This window comes from Pseudophryne corroboree, chromosome 4, assembly GCF_028390025.1.
Source record: "Pseudophryne corroboree isolate aPseCor3 chromosome 4, aPseCor3.hap2, whole genome shotgun sequence".
NCBI lineage: Eukaryota > Metazoa > Chordata > Amphibia > Anura > Myobatrachidae > Pseudophryne > Pseudophryne corroboree.
Window position 1 is genome coordinate 583,924,326 of NC_086447.1, and position 17,166 is coordinate 583,941,491.

At 46.7% G+C, this 17,166-nt stretch overlaps 1 protein-coding gene and 1 pseudogene across 1 annotated transcript in view; one reads left to right on the forward strand and one right to left on the reverse strand.

Moving 5' to 3' along the window:
* The window catches only part of SLC22A3 (solute carrier family 22 member 3), a 429,357-nt gene that overhangs the window by 214,248 nt on the left and 197,943 nt on the right, over window positions 1–17,166 (forward strand). The window lies entirely within an intron of this gene.
* Window positions 1,948–2,850, reverse strand: LOC134909346 (WD repeat-containing protein 82-like; annotated as a pseudogene).

A 17,166-nucleotide genomic window follows, 5' to 3' on the forward strand; every position in this document is an offset into this window, starting at 1 on the left:
TGAACTACCGCACTGTACACTGGTTGATAAAGAGATAGTAGTATACTCGTAACAACTAGTATGACGACGGTATAAAGAACGAAAAAAAAACCACGGTTAGGTGGTATATATTATAATACAATTATGGATGGACGGACTGCCTGCCGAGTTCCGACACAGAGGTAGCCACAGCCGTGAACTACCGCACTGTACACTGGTTGATAAAGAGATAGTAGTATACTCGTAACAACTAGTATGACTATGACGACGGTATAAAGAAAGAAAAAAAAAACCACGGTTAGGTGGTATATAATACAATTATGGATGGACGGACTGCCTGCCGAGTGCCGACACAGAGGTAGCCACAGCCGTGAACTACCGCACTGTACTGTGTCTGCTGCTAATATAGACTGGTTGATAAAGAGATAGTATACAATACTACTAATATACTGGTGGTCAGGCACTGGTCACCACTAGTCACACTGGCAGTGGCACTCCTGCAGCAAAAGTGTGCACTGTTTAATTTTAATATAATATTATTTATCATGTACTCCTGGCTCCTGCTATAACAACCTGCAGTGCTCCCCAGTCTCCCCCACAATTATAAGCTTTATATACAATACATTGATGTGCAGCACACTGGGCTGAGCAGTGCACACAGACTGAGTCACTGTGTGACTGTGTATCGTTTTTTTCAGGCAGAGAACGGATATATTAAATAAAACAAACAACTGCACTGTCTCTGGTGGTCACTGGTCACTGTGGTCGTCAGTCACTAAACTCTGTCTGCACTCTGCACTCTCTTCTAATCTACAGTATCACAGCAATCTCTCTCTCTCTCTTCTAAATCTAATCTAAATGGAGAGGACGCCAGCCACGTCCTCTCCCTATCAATCTCAATGCACGTGTGAAAATGGCGGCGACGCGCGGCTCCTTATATAGAATCCGAGTCTCGCGATAGAATCCGAGCCTCGCGAGAATCCGACAGCGTCATGATGACGTTCGGGCGCGCTCGGGTTAACCGAGCAAGGCGGGAAGATCCGAGTCGCTCGGACCCGTGAAAAAAAAAGTGAAGTTCGTGCGGGTTCGGATTCAAAGAAACCGAACCCGCTCATCTCTAGCAGTAACATTACAAGATGCATGCAACATAAATGGGCAATATGTAACAATAATTTTCCCCCGCAAATTGCCCTGGGTCTTTATTTCAACATACTGTTCATGCAGCTTGTACTTGTCATCCTGTTTATTTATTTCAAAATGATCAACATTTAATTGTAGCTCAGAAATCCTTGAGGATTGTTTAAACAATATTCTGCAGTCTCCATAAAAGTGAATCTATAATGTAATTTATAGCTGCGTTATTTGCAGTGATTTTGCTCCAGTTCACTTACAGTGACGTCAAGACAGGTCTTAGACAGGTATCTTGCACCTGTATGGAACTCTTTGGAGTAGCTGGGAGTGGCCCCTTGTACACATTACACCTGGTAGAGCCCCTTATACACATTATGCCAGGTAGAGCCCATTACACACATTATGCTAAGTGAAGCTCATTATACACATTATGCCTGGTAGAGCCGCTTGTATACATTACACCTGGTAGAGCCCCTATACACATTATGCCAGGTAGAGCCCATTATACATATTATGCCAGATATAGCCCATTATACACATTATGCCTGGTAGAGCCCATTATACACACTACGCCTGGTAGAGCTTATTACACATGTTACACATTACGCCTGGTAGAGCCCATTGCACATGTTACACATTACGCCTGGTAGAGCCCATTACCCATGTTACGCATTACACCCGGTAGAGCCCATTATACACATTACGCCTGGTAGAGCCCATTACACGTTACACATTATGCCAGATAAAGCCCATATATACATTATGCCTGGTAGAGCTCATTATACACATCTGCTGGTTAAGTGCCTCCTCCTCATTGCTCATCTCCCTACTGCTTCCTTAATGCAATGCAAAGGTCATGAACTTGGGATTGAACTGTAAGCAGGTGATGAGTAAGCTGTGCTTGCCATCCAGTATGGTCACTTTCATGCCGCTCTCTCCATTCCATACATGGATCTTGCCATCTTCCGACTTGATCATAATGAACTGAGAATCCGGGGTGAAAGAAGCTTCTAGTGTGACCGTTTTACTGTTGTTATAACCCCCAAAGGTGTGTAGCATGGCCCCTTTAAATGCATCAACCAGCCTCAGGAAGCCGCCATTGGTAGAGATAAGAATTCATTTTCCATCGTTGCTAAATTTGAGTGACGTCCATTCGTAGGTGCGGTCATAGTTCATCTTAAAGGTGGCAAACGGACCCTTTTCAAAAGAGCGAAGATCATACAGATTCACCGGCTCGGAATTAACTCCTGCAGCAAAAATAAGACCCCTTGGACTAAATGAGCACACTATCTTCACCTGTAAGTGCATCAGACCCTGACAGTTGGGAGACTGGAGGTTCCACAGGCGGATAGTTTTATCCCAGGACCCAGAAATAAACACATCGTCCACCGGAGACATAGATAACGCAACGGCCCTTTTATTGTGGCCTGGGAAATAATGGCTATAGTTATTATCATGAAGAGAGAGGTACCGGATGGTATCATCAATTTTGTTGGAGCTATAAACCACGGTATTTGCTGCATGTGTGTATCGGATGAGATCCACACAGTACTTCTTGCTGTACAGCATCCTCTTGGGCTTGCCCTCCTGGCAGTCGTACAGCATGATGAAGTCGTCGTCGCAGCTGGAAATGACTGTCTCCCCACCAGGACTGAAGTCAAAGCAGTTGATCTTATTGGAGTTCTCGCGGAAAACCTTTGCCACCTGGAAGCTGTGCAGCACGTTGTCGGTCAGCTTCATGGCTGCCCCAGGGGGGTAGGGTGATGCGCCCCGATGCAGAAGGGCCACAGAATATGGGGGTGCAGGCAGGGGTGGATTGGGATCGAAAACCAGCCCGGGAAATTTATGGAAGCAGCCCTAATAGCGGTGGGGTCTATGGGGAAGGATGGGGGGGGGGGGGGGGGGGGTTGAGTCTGTCAAGTGGGCGGGATTACTGCTCAGAAGGCCTGAGTATAGGTACATATGTAAAGTGCGCGCAGCAGGCGCTCTGCAAAATTTTAGGTGCGTGGCTTCATGGGGAAGGGCGTGGCCACATAATAGTGCCAATTCACATTACATCACACAGTAGTGCCGCTTATACACATTGCACCAGGTAGAACCTCCTATACACACTGCGCCAGGTAGAGCATGTTATACATATTGCGCCAGGTAGAGCACGGTATACACTTTGCACCAGGCAGAACACGTTATACACTTTGCGCCGGGCAGAGCACGTATACACTTTACGCCAGTTAAAGCACATTATACTGTACACATTGCACCAGGCAGAGCACGTTATACACTTTGCGCCAGGCAGAGCACATTATACACATTGCACCAGGTAAAGCACATTATACACATTGCACCAGGTAGAGCACGTTATACTCTTTGCACCAGGCAGAGCACGTTATACACTTTGCGCCAGGCAGAGCACGTTATACACTTTGCACCAGGCAGAGCACGTTATACACTTTGCGCCAGGCAGAGCACGTTATACACTTTGCGCCAGGCAGAGCACATTATTACACATTGCACCAGGTAAAGTACATTATACACATTGCACCAGGAAGAGCACGTTGTACACTTTGCGCCAGGCAGAGCACATTATACACATTGCACCAGGTAAAGCACATTATATACATATTGCACACGGCAGAGCACATTATACACATTGCTCTAGGTAAAGCACATTATACACATTGCACCAGGTAGAGCACGTTATACACTTTGCGCCAGGCAGAGCACGTTATACACTTTGCGCCAGGCAGAGCACGTTATACACTTTGAGCCAGGCAGAGCACGTTATACACATTGCACCAGGCAGAGCACGTTATACACATTGCACCAGGCAGAGCACTTTATACACACTGCACCAGATAGAGCACATTACACACATTGCACCAGATAGAGCACATTATACATATTGCACCAGTTAGTTATTATACATATTGCACCAGTTTGTTGTACAGTACTTACTGACTGTCACACAACTGGTGTGTGACGCAGTCAGAATTTGCTGGTTGCTAGCTCCTGCTTTGCATGCTAGCTGCAGCAGCCACGAGTCCATTGTGCAGTTTACTTGCTGTGACGGCCCGGGCTGGAGGGGAGGCGGAACACGTGATGCGGCTGTAAGGGAGGCGGAGCTATCAGTAGTGACTGACGGCTCAAAATACTATGCATTATGGGGAGGTGGGGTTGCTGCGCATGCGCAGAAGCTCAGACGGCAGCAATTTTCAAAGTGCTTCACTGAGATTCTGTACATGCGCAGAAGCTTTCAGTGAACGCTCTCCCGTTCGTGGCTGGCAGCCTGTATGGGGGAAGCGGGCAGCCAATTAGGGGATGACCAGACCGGCCAAACAGAATCCGATCAGGCGTCCCGGCATGCCAATCCGCCACTGGGAATAACTTTCCTGATACTGCAACTCTCCCTGGCACCCAGCCCACACTGTAGAGTCAAGGTGCATATACACGGTGAGATTCAGGCTAACCTCGATTCTCACTGTGCGATAGGGTCTAGGTCGGTATCGCAAGCACATAATGACTGTGCTTGCGATAATGACTATGTGCGATTTTGGCTGTCAATTTTGACTATCATTTCTATGAGATAGTCAAAATTTACTTGCCTGCACAGTCTATCTAGGCTTGCGATGCCGACCGCGTGGGACCGCGCATCGCATCAGGATCGCGAGGTGAAAGTCTGCACAAACTTTTCTTACGATTTTGACTATATAGTCAAAATCGTAAGAAAAAAATCTCACCGTGTGTACACACCTTAAGACACAGATGAGCAAGGAGTCACCGGCACTAACCTGTACGCATGCTTCTGTCTGAGGACAAGGTTGCACTTCCATTTCCTGCAGGCTGTTGGTTCCTTGTGCCCAATGGCTGTATGGCTCCAGAATGACCCCGTGCAATTACATGGCTTGGACGGCTCTGGACGCCTGGCCACTCAGTCAGTGCCCTGGCTGCCCCTGGTCATTTACGTTGACGGCAGCACTCTTCATTGCTGAGGCTCCGGCTTTAATTCCGTGGCTCGGGCAGCACACTTCATTGCCATGGGTCGGGCTTGTGTGTCTCCAGCAGCACGCTTCATTGCCACAGGTTCCTGCTTGCATGTGCTTCTGCGCATTCGCAGAAGCTCTGATCATGGCAGCAGCAGCCGCGTATATATATATATGAACCGGCCAAAGCGTGGGGGGAGCACGGCTGCTGGACTGTCCCGGCATTCCGGTGCCCGAATCCGCCGCTGGGTGCAGGTATACAGGGGATAGGGGGTGCACCTGAGGTAACGGAGGGGGGGGGGGTGAGGATGGGGGGTTATTGGGGCATGGGAATGAGGTGATGGGGCACAGTGGGGGCAGGATATGGGAGCACAGGGAGAGAGGGGAGGTGTTGGGGCACAGGGAGTTGGGGGAGCTGTTGGGTCACAGGAAGAGGGGAAGTGTTGAGGCACAGAAAAAGGTGGAGGTATTGGGGCACACAGAGAGGGGGGATGTTGGGGTACAGATATGGGTGCGCAGGGAATGGCCTGAGCAGTAAACAGAATCCTCATACCGGCCCTCCCCTGGCTGTCAGGCACTGTGTGGTGAGTGGTACACACACCTGGGGCCAGTGGCTGGGGGCGACTGAGCTTTGGTTCCTGGAGGCCGGCACACGTTGAGGGCAGTGACCGTCGGCTCAGAGTTGGCGGGAGGCCTGCGCTCAGACACTGCAGGAAACGAGGTGGGGATGTAGCGCATGGGGAAGGCAGCTTCAGCGCTGCCCGCTGTGTAAATTTATAGTAGCAGTGCTGGACTCCCCGCAGCTAATACAGCGCGGGCAGCGCTGAAGCTGAGGCTGCACAGGTGTGCGGGTCCGGGTGGACTGGATGGCGCCTCTGTCATGTTTTGGAGGGAGCGAGCTTCCACCCCCCCGTTCCGACGCCCTTGCCACCAACCCTTTTACCTACAACTCAAACCCATAATGTTGGGGATTTCCTGGGATTTACAAACAAACTGTAATGTATCTTGTAATTAGCTTCTTTAAAAATTAAACATATAGGGCTAGATGCATCATCGCTTGGAAAGTGATAAAATGGAGAGTGAAAAAGTACCAGCCAATCAGCTCCTAACTGCCATTTTTCAAACACAGCCTGTGCATGGCAGTTAGGACCTGATTGGCTGGTGCTTTTTCACTCTCCATTTTATCACTTTCCAAGCGATGATGCATCTGGCCCATAGTAGTAGAGGTTTACATGTGCGCTATATAAAGCAAATTCTGATAGTGCTGACACACTTGGAGAAATGAAAAGCAAGTTTCTGAAGCATTACTCCATATAACAATATATGTTGGAAAGAGTCAATCATTAGCTCAAATGACCGTTGTCTGTTACTAGTGTCAGCCGATATTGGAAAAATGAGGGAAATGTATCATCATGCAACTTACTGTATCTCTGCACTAAGAGACATCCTGCACTTATTGCAATGATGAAGGATGTCTTGGCGCACAGCCGTGTATTGAGAGTCGCTAGAGAGCTGTCCCGATAACTCTGGCAAGCTCTATCCCATCTGTATCTCATCAGGCTAGTGCTGAAACTATACGGAATGGCTCCTAGTGCAGTGCATGAGCAAGATCTAAATAAAATACAGAATCTCTCTGAGTGTGAACGGATTGTGTTGCAGGACTCAATAACCACTATGTGTAATTAGACAATCGTTGAAAAGCTCAGCTTTTCATCACATAATAACTGGTCATCACAGTTTGTTATTAAGAGAAACTGAAGATGCAGCTGGAGAAATCTCTGATTCCTCTTATGTGCTATCTGGGGGATACTGCAACTCTGGGTTTAATGGTGAGGCAGAGGAGTAAGGCACTAAATAGTTAACTATTGGAGCTGTACTCCTCCCTTCTAATACGCCCACCTCCTCTAGCAATTCAGTTTTTTTGTTTAGTGCCTGCAGTTAGATAGCACGAAGATAGGAGCTGCAGATTACTTTTATTTCTAGTTCACTGTTGTCTGGAACTATAGCCTTAATCCCCTTCTGGGATCAGATTTAACACGGGATGTACTTAGCATCACATCCACGATGTGATACATCCTGACACTTATCGAGTACATACTGTCGTTAATAACACTGGTATGTACAATGAGCAGATTGGGATAAGGATGCTGTGTCCTGGGGTAGATGGATACACTTTGTTACAGCAGTCCAAATAGGAATACACTGGTCCAGGATATGTGGTACATATAGCCTAAGCTATTTTTTTTATTTTTAAATCTGTTTATATGAAGGTTTCTCAGAGAATTACATAATGCAAAAAAACATAATCACGTACAAATAAAATAAAAAGTAACAAACTGAGCATAAATAAGCTGCCTAGGAAAGACCTAACAATTAGGAGATTCGTGATAATTAATCGCTCTTAGGATCACAAAAGTCAGAGACAAATTAACAAAATGTATCCTAGCAAACTTTATAATGCAGGGGGCAATTAGTGAGGAGGAATAGAAGGAGAGAGAAAGCAGAGGCGAGAGAACAGGTGGATTGGAGTGGTGTCAACCGGTGCGTACCGCCTTCAAGATGTAATCAGTAATATAGTGAAGTAAGGTTATATGGTGGTCAAAGGGGTTTCGGCCTCATAATAGTCTGTCCAAGGTCTCTAGACTTTTATGATATTGGCTGAGGTATCATGCAGGATTGAATAAATTCTCCCCTCCCCATATGATACTTAGTCTACATAGCATTAATGGTAGCTGAGATGGAGGGGTGTGTGGTCGATTTTCAGCAAGTGGCAATGTGACATTTTGCTGAAATTAATATATGTTTAATTAATTTCTGTGTTGGGCAAGAAATCTAAGAAATAGTCAGGATAGTAGTGAATACAGCGGAGTGTTAGGTATCTGAACCCAAGTAATTGATCTGATGAGATTGTGGACTGCCGACCACTAGGGCTGTATATGTGGACAAGACAACCAAGTGTGTGTCACGCTCGGCTGGTTTTGAGCATCCGGCAGCTGAGACTTGCCCAAGGAAGTAGTTGTCTGCGGATGAAGAAGACGTGGGGGCTAGATATAGTTCCTTCTCATGGGACAGGGATCAATAAAGAACGTAGGCGGAGCAATGAGTCAGTGGGTAGTAGTTCTTGGAAACGTGACTAAGAGGAAAGAACTGTAGTTCGTGAACGTTAACTTGAAGACGAGGTTTTGAAGACAAAGAACTGCGCATTGTGGCTTGAAAAGATGAAGCTGTAGATAATTAACTGCGGACTGTGGATGGTGGTTTACAGACGTGGCTGGAGACAAAGAACTGCGGACTGTGGCTTGGAAGATGAGACTGTAGATAATGACCTGCGGACTGTGGATGGTGGTTTGAAGATGTGGCTGGAGACAAAGATCTGCGGACTGGCTTGGTAAACGAGACTGTAGATAATGAATTGCGGACTGTGGATGGTGGGTTGAAGACGTGGCTGGAGACAAAGATCTGCGGACTGTGGATTGGGAAACGAGGCAGGAAGCCCGGAACCGTCCGTGCCCTATGGCTCTTACTGGACTGGGGTTTCCAGGAGCGCTTCCACAGGCAGCAGTAGGTTAGGAACGGCAGGGCTGCAGCAGCAACTGAGACACGGCTAAGCAGAGTTAGGAGGAACCAGAACACGGCAAGAATCCTGGGAGCACAGGGCTAAAGCACCTACAACAGGGTTGTAACTTGAAGCACTGGCATCCCTGTCATAAACCAGCCCCCTTTTATAGGGAGAACTCTCCCTGGATTGGCTGGAAGAAACAGGAAGCCAAAACTATGCCTCAAACTTGGTCTCCAACATAGCGGCACCCAGAAATGCAGACCTTTCTGCATAGCCACACAGCTCACTGCCCCTGGTCTCCTAGCAACCATCCCGGCAAGAGAGACCCGCTGCAGCGGCATCCCGCCGCCATGAGCGAACCCCCTCACTGCCGCTACTGCCGCCCACGGACCCGGCGCGGCAGCCCTCCTCCGCTGCTGCCCACAAGCTGCCTGTGAAGCCAGCCCCGCGGACCCAGCGTGCCGGTAAGATTCCGGATGCTGACAGTACCCCATATCCCTTTGCGGGTGGACTCCGGACACCTATATGGTTTAGCTGGAAACTTGGCATGAAATGTCCGAAGAAGTCTTGAAGCATGGACATCTTCTGCTCCTACCCAAGACCTTTCTTCAGGTCCATATCCTTTCCAATCAACAAGGTACTGGAGGCGACCATATCGTCTGCTGGAGTCGAGGATCTTGTGTATCTCAAATTCGTCTCCTTGTGCTGATTGGATCTTGGGAGATTTAGGCAGAGCAGCTCTGAATCGATTAAGTACCAACGGTTTTAAAAGAGAAATATGAAATGCATTAGGGATTCTTAAATGCGGAGGCAACTTCACCTTGTAAGCCACAGGATTTAATACTTTTTTCAATTGGGTAGGGCCCAATAAATCTGGGAGCAAACTTTTTAGTAGGTACCCTCAACCTTAGGTTACGTGTGGAAACCCAAACCCGATCTTCCACCTTAAGGCTTGGTACCGCTTTTCGCTTCAGATCAGCATAGGTCTTATACCTCTTGGATGTCTTAAGCAAGGCCTTGTGAACTTGTCTCCAAGTCTTGGTAAATTGCCGAAGTGCTGATTCTGCGGCAGGAACCTCGAGCGTAGGTAGAAGTTGGAAGTCAGGAACTTTCGGATGATAACCATAATTTATGAAAAATGGGGAAGATTTTGTAGCAGAATGATAGAGATTGTTATGGGCAAATTATGCAAATGGGAGAAAATCCAGCCGGTCGTCCTGAGAGGAAGACATGAATAAACGTAGAAATGTCTCCAGGTCCTGGTTCACTCTATCTGTTTGACCATCTGTTTGGGGATGATATCCTGAGGAGAAATTCAGTTTCATACCGAGAGCAGAACATAGGGATCTCCAAAACATGGCCACAAACTGAGGACCTCTATCAGATACGATCTCCTACGGTAGACCATGGAGTCGGAAGATCCCTGCTATGAACAATTTTGCTAACTGGGATGCGGATGGAAGACTAGCCAGGGGAACGAAGTGTGCCATTTTAGAGAACCGGTCAACTATGACCCACACAGTATTTAGTCTGCCAGACGCAGGTAAATTGGTAATAAAGTCCATAGAGATATGTGTCCATGGTCTTTGCGGCACAGGTAACGGATGGATTAACCCGGCTGGAGGACTTCTGGGGATTTTATGTTGGGCACACTTCGGACAAGCAGCCACGAATTCCTGAACATCAGTCCTGAGATGAGGCCACCAGTAGGAGCGCTGAATGAACTTGAACGTTTTATGAACACCGCATGGCCCATGAAGGAGGAGGAGTGAGCCCATGTAAGAAGTTTCTTGCGTAGATTCGGGGCAACAAAAATTTTCCCAGGAGGAGGAAGTGGGGAAGTATTAGTTGCTGAGAAAGAGGTGGACTCCAAGATAAACTGTTCTTTTGAACGATCAGAGGGTTCTTCAGAACTTAGGGACCGAGAGAGTGCATCTGCCTTTTTGTTGAGGGAATCTGGTCGGTAACTGAGTTTAAAGTTAAAACGGGTAAAGAAGTGGGCCCATCTTGCTTGGCGGGGGTTTAGACATCGGGCTGATTGTAAGTATAGAAGGTTCTTGTGATCCGTGATTACAGATATTGGATGTTGGGCTCCCTCCAGCAGATACCTCCACTCCTCAAATGCTAACTTAATCGCCAATAGTTCTTGCTCTCCAATAGCGTAATTCTGTTCAGCGGGGGAAAATCTTCGTGAAAAGAATGCACAGGGATGGACTTTCTTGTCCTCGAAGAGCTGAGACAATACTGCTCCTACTCCTACAGTGGAGGCATCAACCTCAACCTGGAATGGTCGATTGAGATCAGGTTGACGCAGGACAGGGGCGGTCATGAAGGCTTCCTTTAGAGAAGAAAAGGCTTCTAAAGACTCCGGGGACCACTTGGCAGGATCTGCTCCTTTTCTGGTTAATGCGGTAATGGGAGCTATGACAGATGAGTACTTTTTAACAAATCTCCGGTAGAAGTTGGCGAATCCCAGAAAACGCTGAACCCCCTTAAGGGTAGCAGGAAGCGACCAATCCTGGATCGCCTGGACTTTAGCGTGATCCATCTGTAACTTCTGCCCCGAGAGGATGTAACTGAGAAATGGAATTAAGGATACTTCGAAGGTACATTTCTCTAGTTTGCAGAATAACTGATTCCTTATTAAACGTGTTAAAACTTCTTTGACCTGTTCATGATTGGTCTTCAGATCCCTGGAAAAGATGAGGATGTCATCCAAATACACCACCAAGCAAACATAAAGGAGATCTCTGAAAATATCATTGACGAATTCCTGAAAGACAGCTGGGGCATTACACAGGCCGAAGGGCATTACCAGATATTCGTAATGCCCGTCTCCAGTATTAAACGCTGTCTTCCACTCCTCTCCTGGACGGATGCGTATTAGATTGTAGGCCCCTCGCAAGTCCAACTTGGAAAAAAACATAGCCCCCTTAACTCGATCAAATAGTTCTGGAATCAGGGGCAACGGATACCAGTTCTTAATAGTTATCTCATTGAGACCTGTAGTCAATGCAGGGCCGCAACCCCCCATCCTCCTTCTTGACAAAGAAAAATCCTGCCCCAGCCGGAGAGGTGGAGGCCCGGATGAAGCCTTTATCCAAATTCTCCCAGATATACTCTGACATTGCTTGTGTCTCAGGGAGAGGGTAAGTTCGACCCCGGGGAGGAGTTTTGCCTGATACCAGATCAATGGGACAGTCCCAGGTTCGATGTGGAGGCAATGTGTCTGCTCCGTGTTTGCTGAAGATATCTTGGTAGGCCTGATATTCCGCAGGAAGACTAGAGGAGCTGGAGGAACAGAGGGATCTTACTGTGAGCAAACAATTCCGAAAGCAGTCTCTTCCCCAAGAGAGAACATCCATAGTTTGCCAGTCTATGTGAGGATTGTGTTTAGTCAGCCACGGGAAACCTAGAATCAGTTCGTGAGAGGCTTTAGGAATTACAAGGAAAGATATGTTTTCTGAATGAAGAACTCTGATCTTCATCTTGAGAGGAATAGTACGAAAAGATATAATTCCCTCTGGAATATAACTTCCATCCACCGCAGTAATAGAAATAGTACGATCCAAACGGACCGTTTGAATTCCAGATCGTTTAACCAGAGCTGAGGTAATGAAATTCTCGGCGGCTCTGGAATCATGTAGTGCAGGGATGAGAAGAGTGGAAGAAGGGAGCTCCAGATGGGTTAACAAAACAGACTCTTTCTTGGCAGGTAATTCTGAGGATTCTCCTAACTTAACCTTTCCAGCATAAGTTAGGAGCAGGCATTTCCCGGACACTGACTACAGGATCTAACAAAATGATCGGACACCCCGCAATACATGCATAAGTTCCCTTGTCGCCGCCTCTGGTGTTCTTCGTTGGAGAGATGGGAACGATTGATCTGCATGGGTTCTTCGGTTGTCGGGGATGGCTGTCTCGGGGATGGGACGACTCGGGGCTTCGGTCGATCTGACCGTGATCACTCCAGACAATGTTCTCTGTACCTCAGGTCTAATTTATTACACAAGGAGATTAACTTGTCTAATTTGTCTGGTACATCCTGCGTGGCTAGATCGTCCTTGATCTTCTCGGAGAGGCCATTCCAGAAAGCCGTAATGAGGGCCTCTTCATTCCAGTTTAATTCTGAGGAGAGAGTCTGGAACTGGATTACGTACTGGCTAACCGTACGTGCGCCCTGACGTAGGCGCATGATCTACAAAGAGGCGGCAGAGGTCCTGCCCGATTCGGCAAAGATTCTTTGAAAAGTGGCCACGAAGTCTGAATAATTAGAAAGCATGGGATCCGCTCTCTCCCATAAAGGTGAAGCCCATTCCAACGCTTGCCCAGAGAGCAGAGAAATTATGTAGGCTATTTTGGTTCGTGCTGAAGGGAAATTGGCCGACTGGAGTTCAAACTGAATTTCGCACTGGTTAAGAAACCCGCAACATAGTTTTGGATTTCCATCGAACTTACTGGGTGATAGCAAATGCAAGTGTGGAAGTGGAATTGGCGCAGGAGGAGGTGGAGCCGGAGGTGCTAATGAAGGAGCGGCCATAACAACTTGAGGGGCCGATATGGCAACACAGAGGGAATCGAGGCGGTCAGACATATTTTGCATATACTGTACAATTTGAGATTGTGTGGCCTCCTGCTTACTCAAACGGGACCAAATATCCACGGTAGAATCACCTCCTGAGGCCTGATCACCCGTCGGATCCATGGGGCCAGTGCTTACTGTCACGCTCGGCTGGTTTTGAGGATCCAGCAGCTGAGACTTGCCCAAGGAAGTAGTTGTCTGCGGATGAAGAAGACGTGGGGGCTGGATATAGTTCCTTCTCATGGGACAGGGATCAATAAAGAACGTAGGCGGAGCAATGAGTCAGTGGGTAGTAGTTCTTGAGAACGTGACTAAGAGGAAAGAACTGTAGTTCGTCCGTGCCCTTTGGCTCTTACTGGACCGGGGTTTCCAGGAGCGCTTCCACAGGCACCAGTAGTTTAGTAACGGCAGGGCTGCAGCAGCAACTGAGACACGGCTAAGCAGAGTTAGGAGGAACCAGAACACGGCAAGAATCCTGGGAGCACAGGGCTTAAACACCTACAACAGGGTTGTAACTTGAAGCACTGGCCTCCCTGTCATAAAGCAGCCCCCTTTTATAGGGAGAACTCTCACTGGATTGGGTGGAAGAAACAGGAAGCCAAAACTATGCCTCAAACTTGGTCTCCAACATAGCGGCGCCCAGAAATGCAGACCTTTCTGCATAGCTACACAGCTCACTGCCCCTGGTCTCCTAGCACCCAACCCTGCAAGAGAGACCTGCTGCAGCGGTGTCCCACCGCCACGAGCGAACCCCCTCACCGCCGCTACTGCCGCCCATAGACCCGGCGCGGCAGCCCTCCTCCGCCGCTGCCCACAAGCCGCCTGTGAAGCCAGCCCCGCGGACCCAGCGCGCCGTTAACACCCGGATGCTGACAGTGTGCAGCATGGTATCCCTCTGAAGACAATTATGCAAGCTTTGGTCTGTAGAAACTAGATAGATTAAATTAAATTGTGTGGGAACTAGGTACCAGTGAAAGTAGAATTTACAGGTATAAGCATTTTCTCTCAAACGCTCAGAGATACTGTAGAACTTTTAGCCACCGCCTTTTGGATTTTAGACTATTCCTCAGGGAGATAGGGTCTTGACCACATCTAGCTCCTGTGGCTACTCATGGAACGCTTTTTGGGGTTGTTAAAAGGGACGTAGCAACTGATAAATAGAAGAGACGAGACACTAGTAGTTTGTGAGTGACAGCATAGCAACTCTACAGGAGAACTGAATATAGAGAAAAGAGGTTTAGGCCGTGATTGATAGAAGTGGTGGATTTGTAGGAATTGATAGAAGACCCTATGTGAAGACAGTAGTGATCTTGTAGGCTAGCAAAATAGGGGAAGTGTGTAATGGTGTAATGTCTAAAAGAAAAGAATATTATGGCGACTACAAAAGTGAAAAGAGCGATGGCCGCTCCCCAGAGGGAAAGTAGGGTTGATCCGCTAGGGAACTGTATATGAGTGATAGGGTCGAAGATGATAAAGCTATCATCAATTTGATAAGGTGAAACGGACTGTTGGTAGTAAAGGGCCTGAGGATGGCCGGGTACGGGGGGAGTCCCAGAGGAAACTAGATAATGAGTACACTGACAATGTGCTGGCCTCTATTGCTGTCAGCATCAGCTATCATGCAGCAAATGTAAAAAATAAACATAAATCCTAGCCTGTCCTGCACTGACTAGACATAAAGTTTCCCTATGTATGAGAAGGACCTACTATCTAACGCACAAACACAGCAGTTCAATACATCACTCACTTCAGGCAGTAATGGTGTTTCTCTGCATGCCAGCAGCTTGCTTCCCAGGCAATGAGCAACTTCCTGTCCAGACTGACAGGCTTTTACCACACCCAAGGAGGTATTAGCACTGGTTAGTCTTCTCTTAGACCACAGGCCCTAAAGACCCATGCTGGTCCTAATGGATGGAGCCCTCCTTTACTCTCCACCCATAACCTCAGGAACCCTTATACAGCTTTTACAGAAGCTGAAATAGCTCTTACCAAGCCATATTCAAACACATTTCTGGGGTTTTCAACTCATAGGACAGAAACCTTGGGCATATACTGTATACCTGCCCTCAAACACAATTCCATTGCTTTTATCACAAATCTCCCCTACTGTTTCGAACCGTTGGGAGAAACACTTGCAAACACTAAACAGCAGATACGAGACAGCAAATCTGCATAAGTTATTTGTGTTCCAGGCCTATGTTCCACTAAAAATGTAAACCTTTGTAATGCCAAGAACCATACTGTTATTCTTACATTACTATCTTTATTTACAGACATCCATTTTAATGGAGCATGGTCAGTAATTAATCTGAACTTTCTAGCCCAGAGATAGTACCTGAGAGTTTCTATTGCCAACGCTTCTTTTTCAACAATGGCACAGTTCCTCTCATGTACATTCAGTTCTCTATTCAGATAAATAAGCATTCCCCATCTTTGTTCTGAGACAGGACATTGTCTATCCCTACATCTGACACCACAAATTTGCTTTTAAAATCAGGCGTCAACAACACTGGTTGGGTGCACAATGCTACCTTCAACGCCTGAAAAGCTTTGTTTTGCATCTGGATTCCAATTAACCAGAACTAACCTTACCCTTAGTAAGGTCAGTTAACGGGACAGCAATGGTGGCAACATTGAGTACAAAGCTTCTGTAAATAATTCCCAAAAAGGCTCTCACCTGCATCTTATTTAAAGGTCAAGGCCACTTCTGTATTACCTTAATCTTGTTGAGTTGGGTTTTTATCAATCCACGGCCTATGGTATACCCCAAATACTTCACTTCTTCCACCTCTAAACAACACTTTTTTGGGTTAGCTGTTAATTTTGCCTCATGGATGGAGTCCATAATTGCTTGAACCCTGGTCAAGTTAGACAATAGATTACTACATTAAGCAATAAGCAGCAGCATACTATGTATAGGACCTCAGAATTCTATCCATCATCCTTTGAAAGGTTGTGGGTGCGCCATGTAACCCTAGTGGCAATATCTTGTATTGAAACACGCCATCTTTTCTTTTTCACTTACTGCCAGTACCCTTTGGTTAAGTCTAAAGTGGTTAAGTATTGTGCTGTTCCCAACCATTCAATAAGTTCATCCACATGATGCATTGGGTAGGCATAGACACACTATTTAATTTACGGAAATGTCCTGTCAGGTTTTGGTATGAGCACAATGAGACTTGACCACTCACTATTTGACTCTTCAATTATATCTAGCTCCAACATTTTTTTACATTTCTTTAGAAACCACCTTCATCGAGCTTCTATAAGGCTTTACTGTAGGTCAACCTTAACCTCTGGTTCATTGATAATGTCATGTTTAATGGGGGTAATTCTGAGTTGATCGCAGCAGGAACTTTGTTAGCAGTTGGGCAAAACCATGTGCATTGCAGGGAGGCAGATTTAACATGTGCAGAGAGAGTTAGATTTGGGTGTGGTGTGTTCAATCTGCAATCTAAATTGCAGTGTAAAAATAAAGCAGCCAGTATTTACCCTGCACAGAAACAAAATAACCCACCCAAATCTAACTCTTTCTGCACATGTTATATCAGCCACACCTGCAGTGCACATGGTTTTGCCCAATTGCTAACAAAATTCCTGCTGCGATCAACTCAGAATTACCCCCAATGACTGTTATTTTACTGTCGTACCTGAGAAAACAAATCTCTAATTCTTAAGAGATTATTATGTTGACTATTTAAGAGGGTTTTGGCTATTGTCAAAACCAAAGGTACTGAGGTAACTGGAAGGACCGTGGTTGCTGACAGAGCCACATTGTCCTTCCAAGGTTTTACAAGATTAACATGGTAGATCTGTTCAGGTTTTCTTATGCTAGGCTGGTATACTTTATAATTAAACACAACCACTTTTTCCACTATTTCAAAGGTCCTTGCCATTTTGGCAAAAATGTACTTTCTACTGTGGGAACCAATATA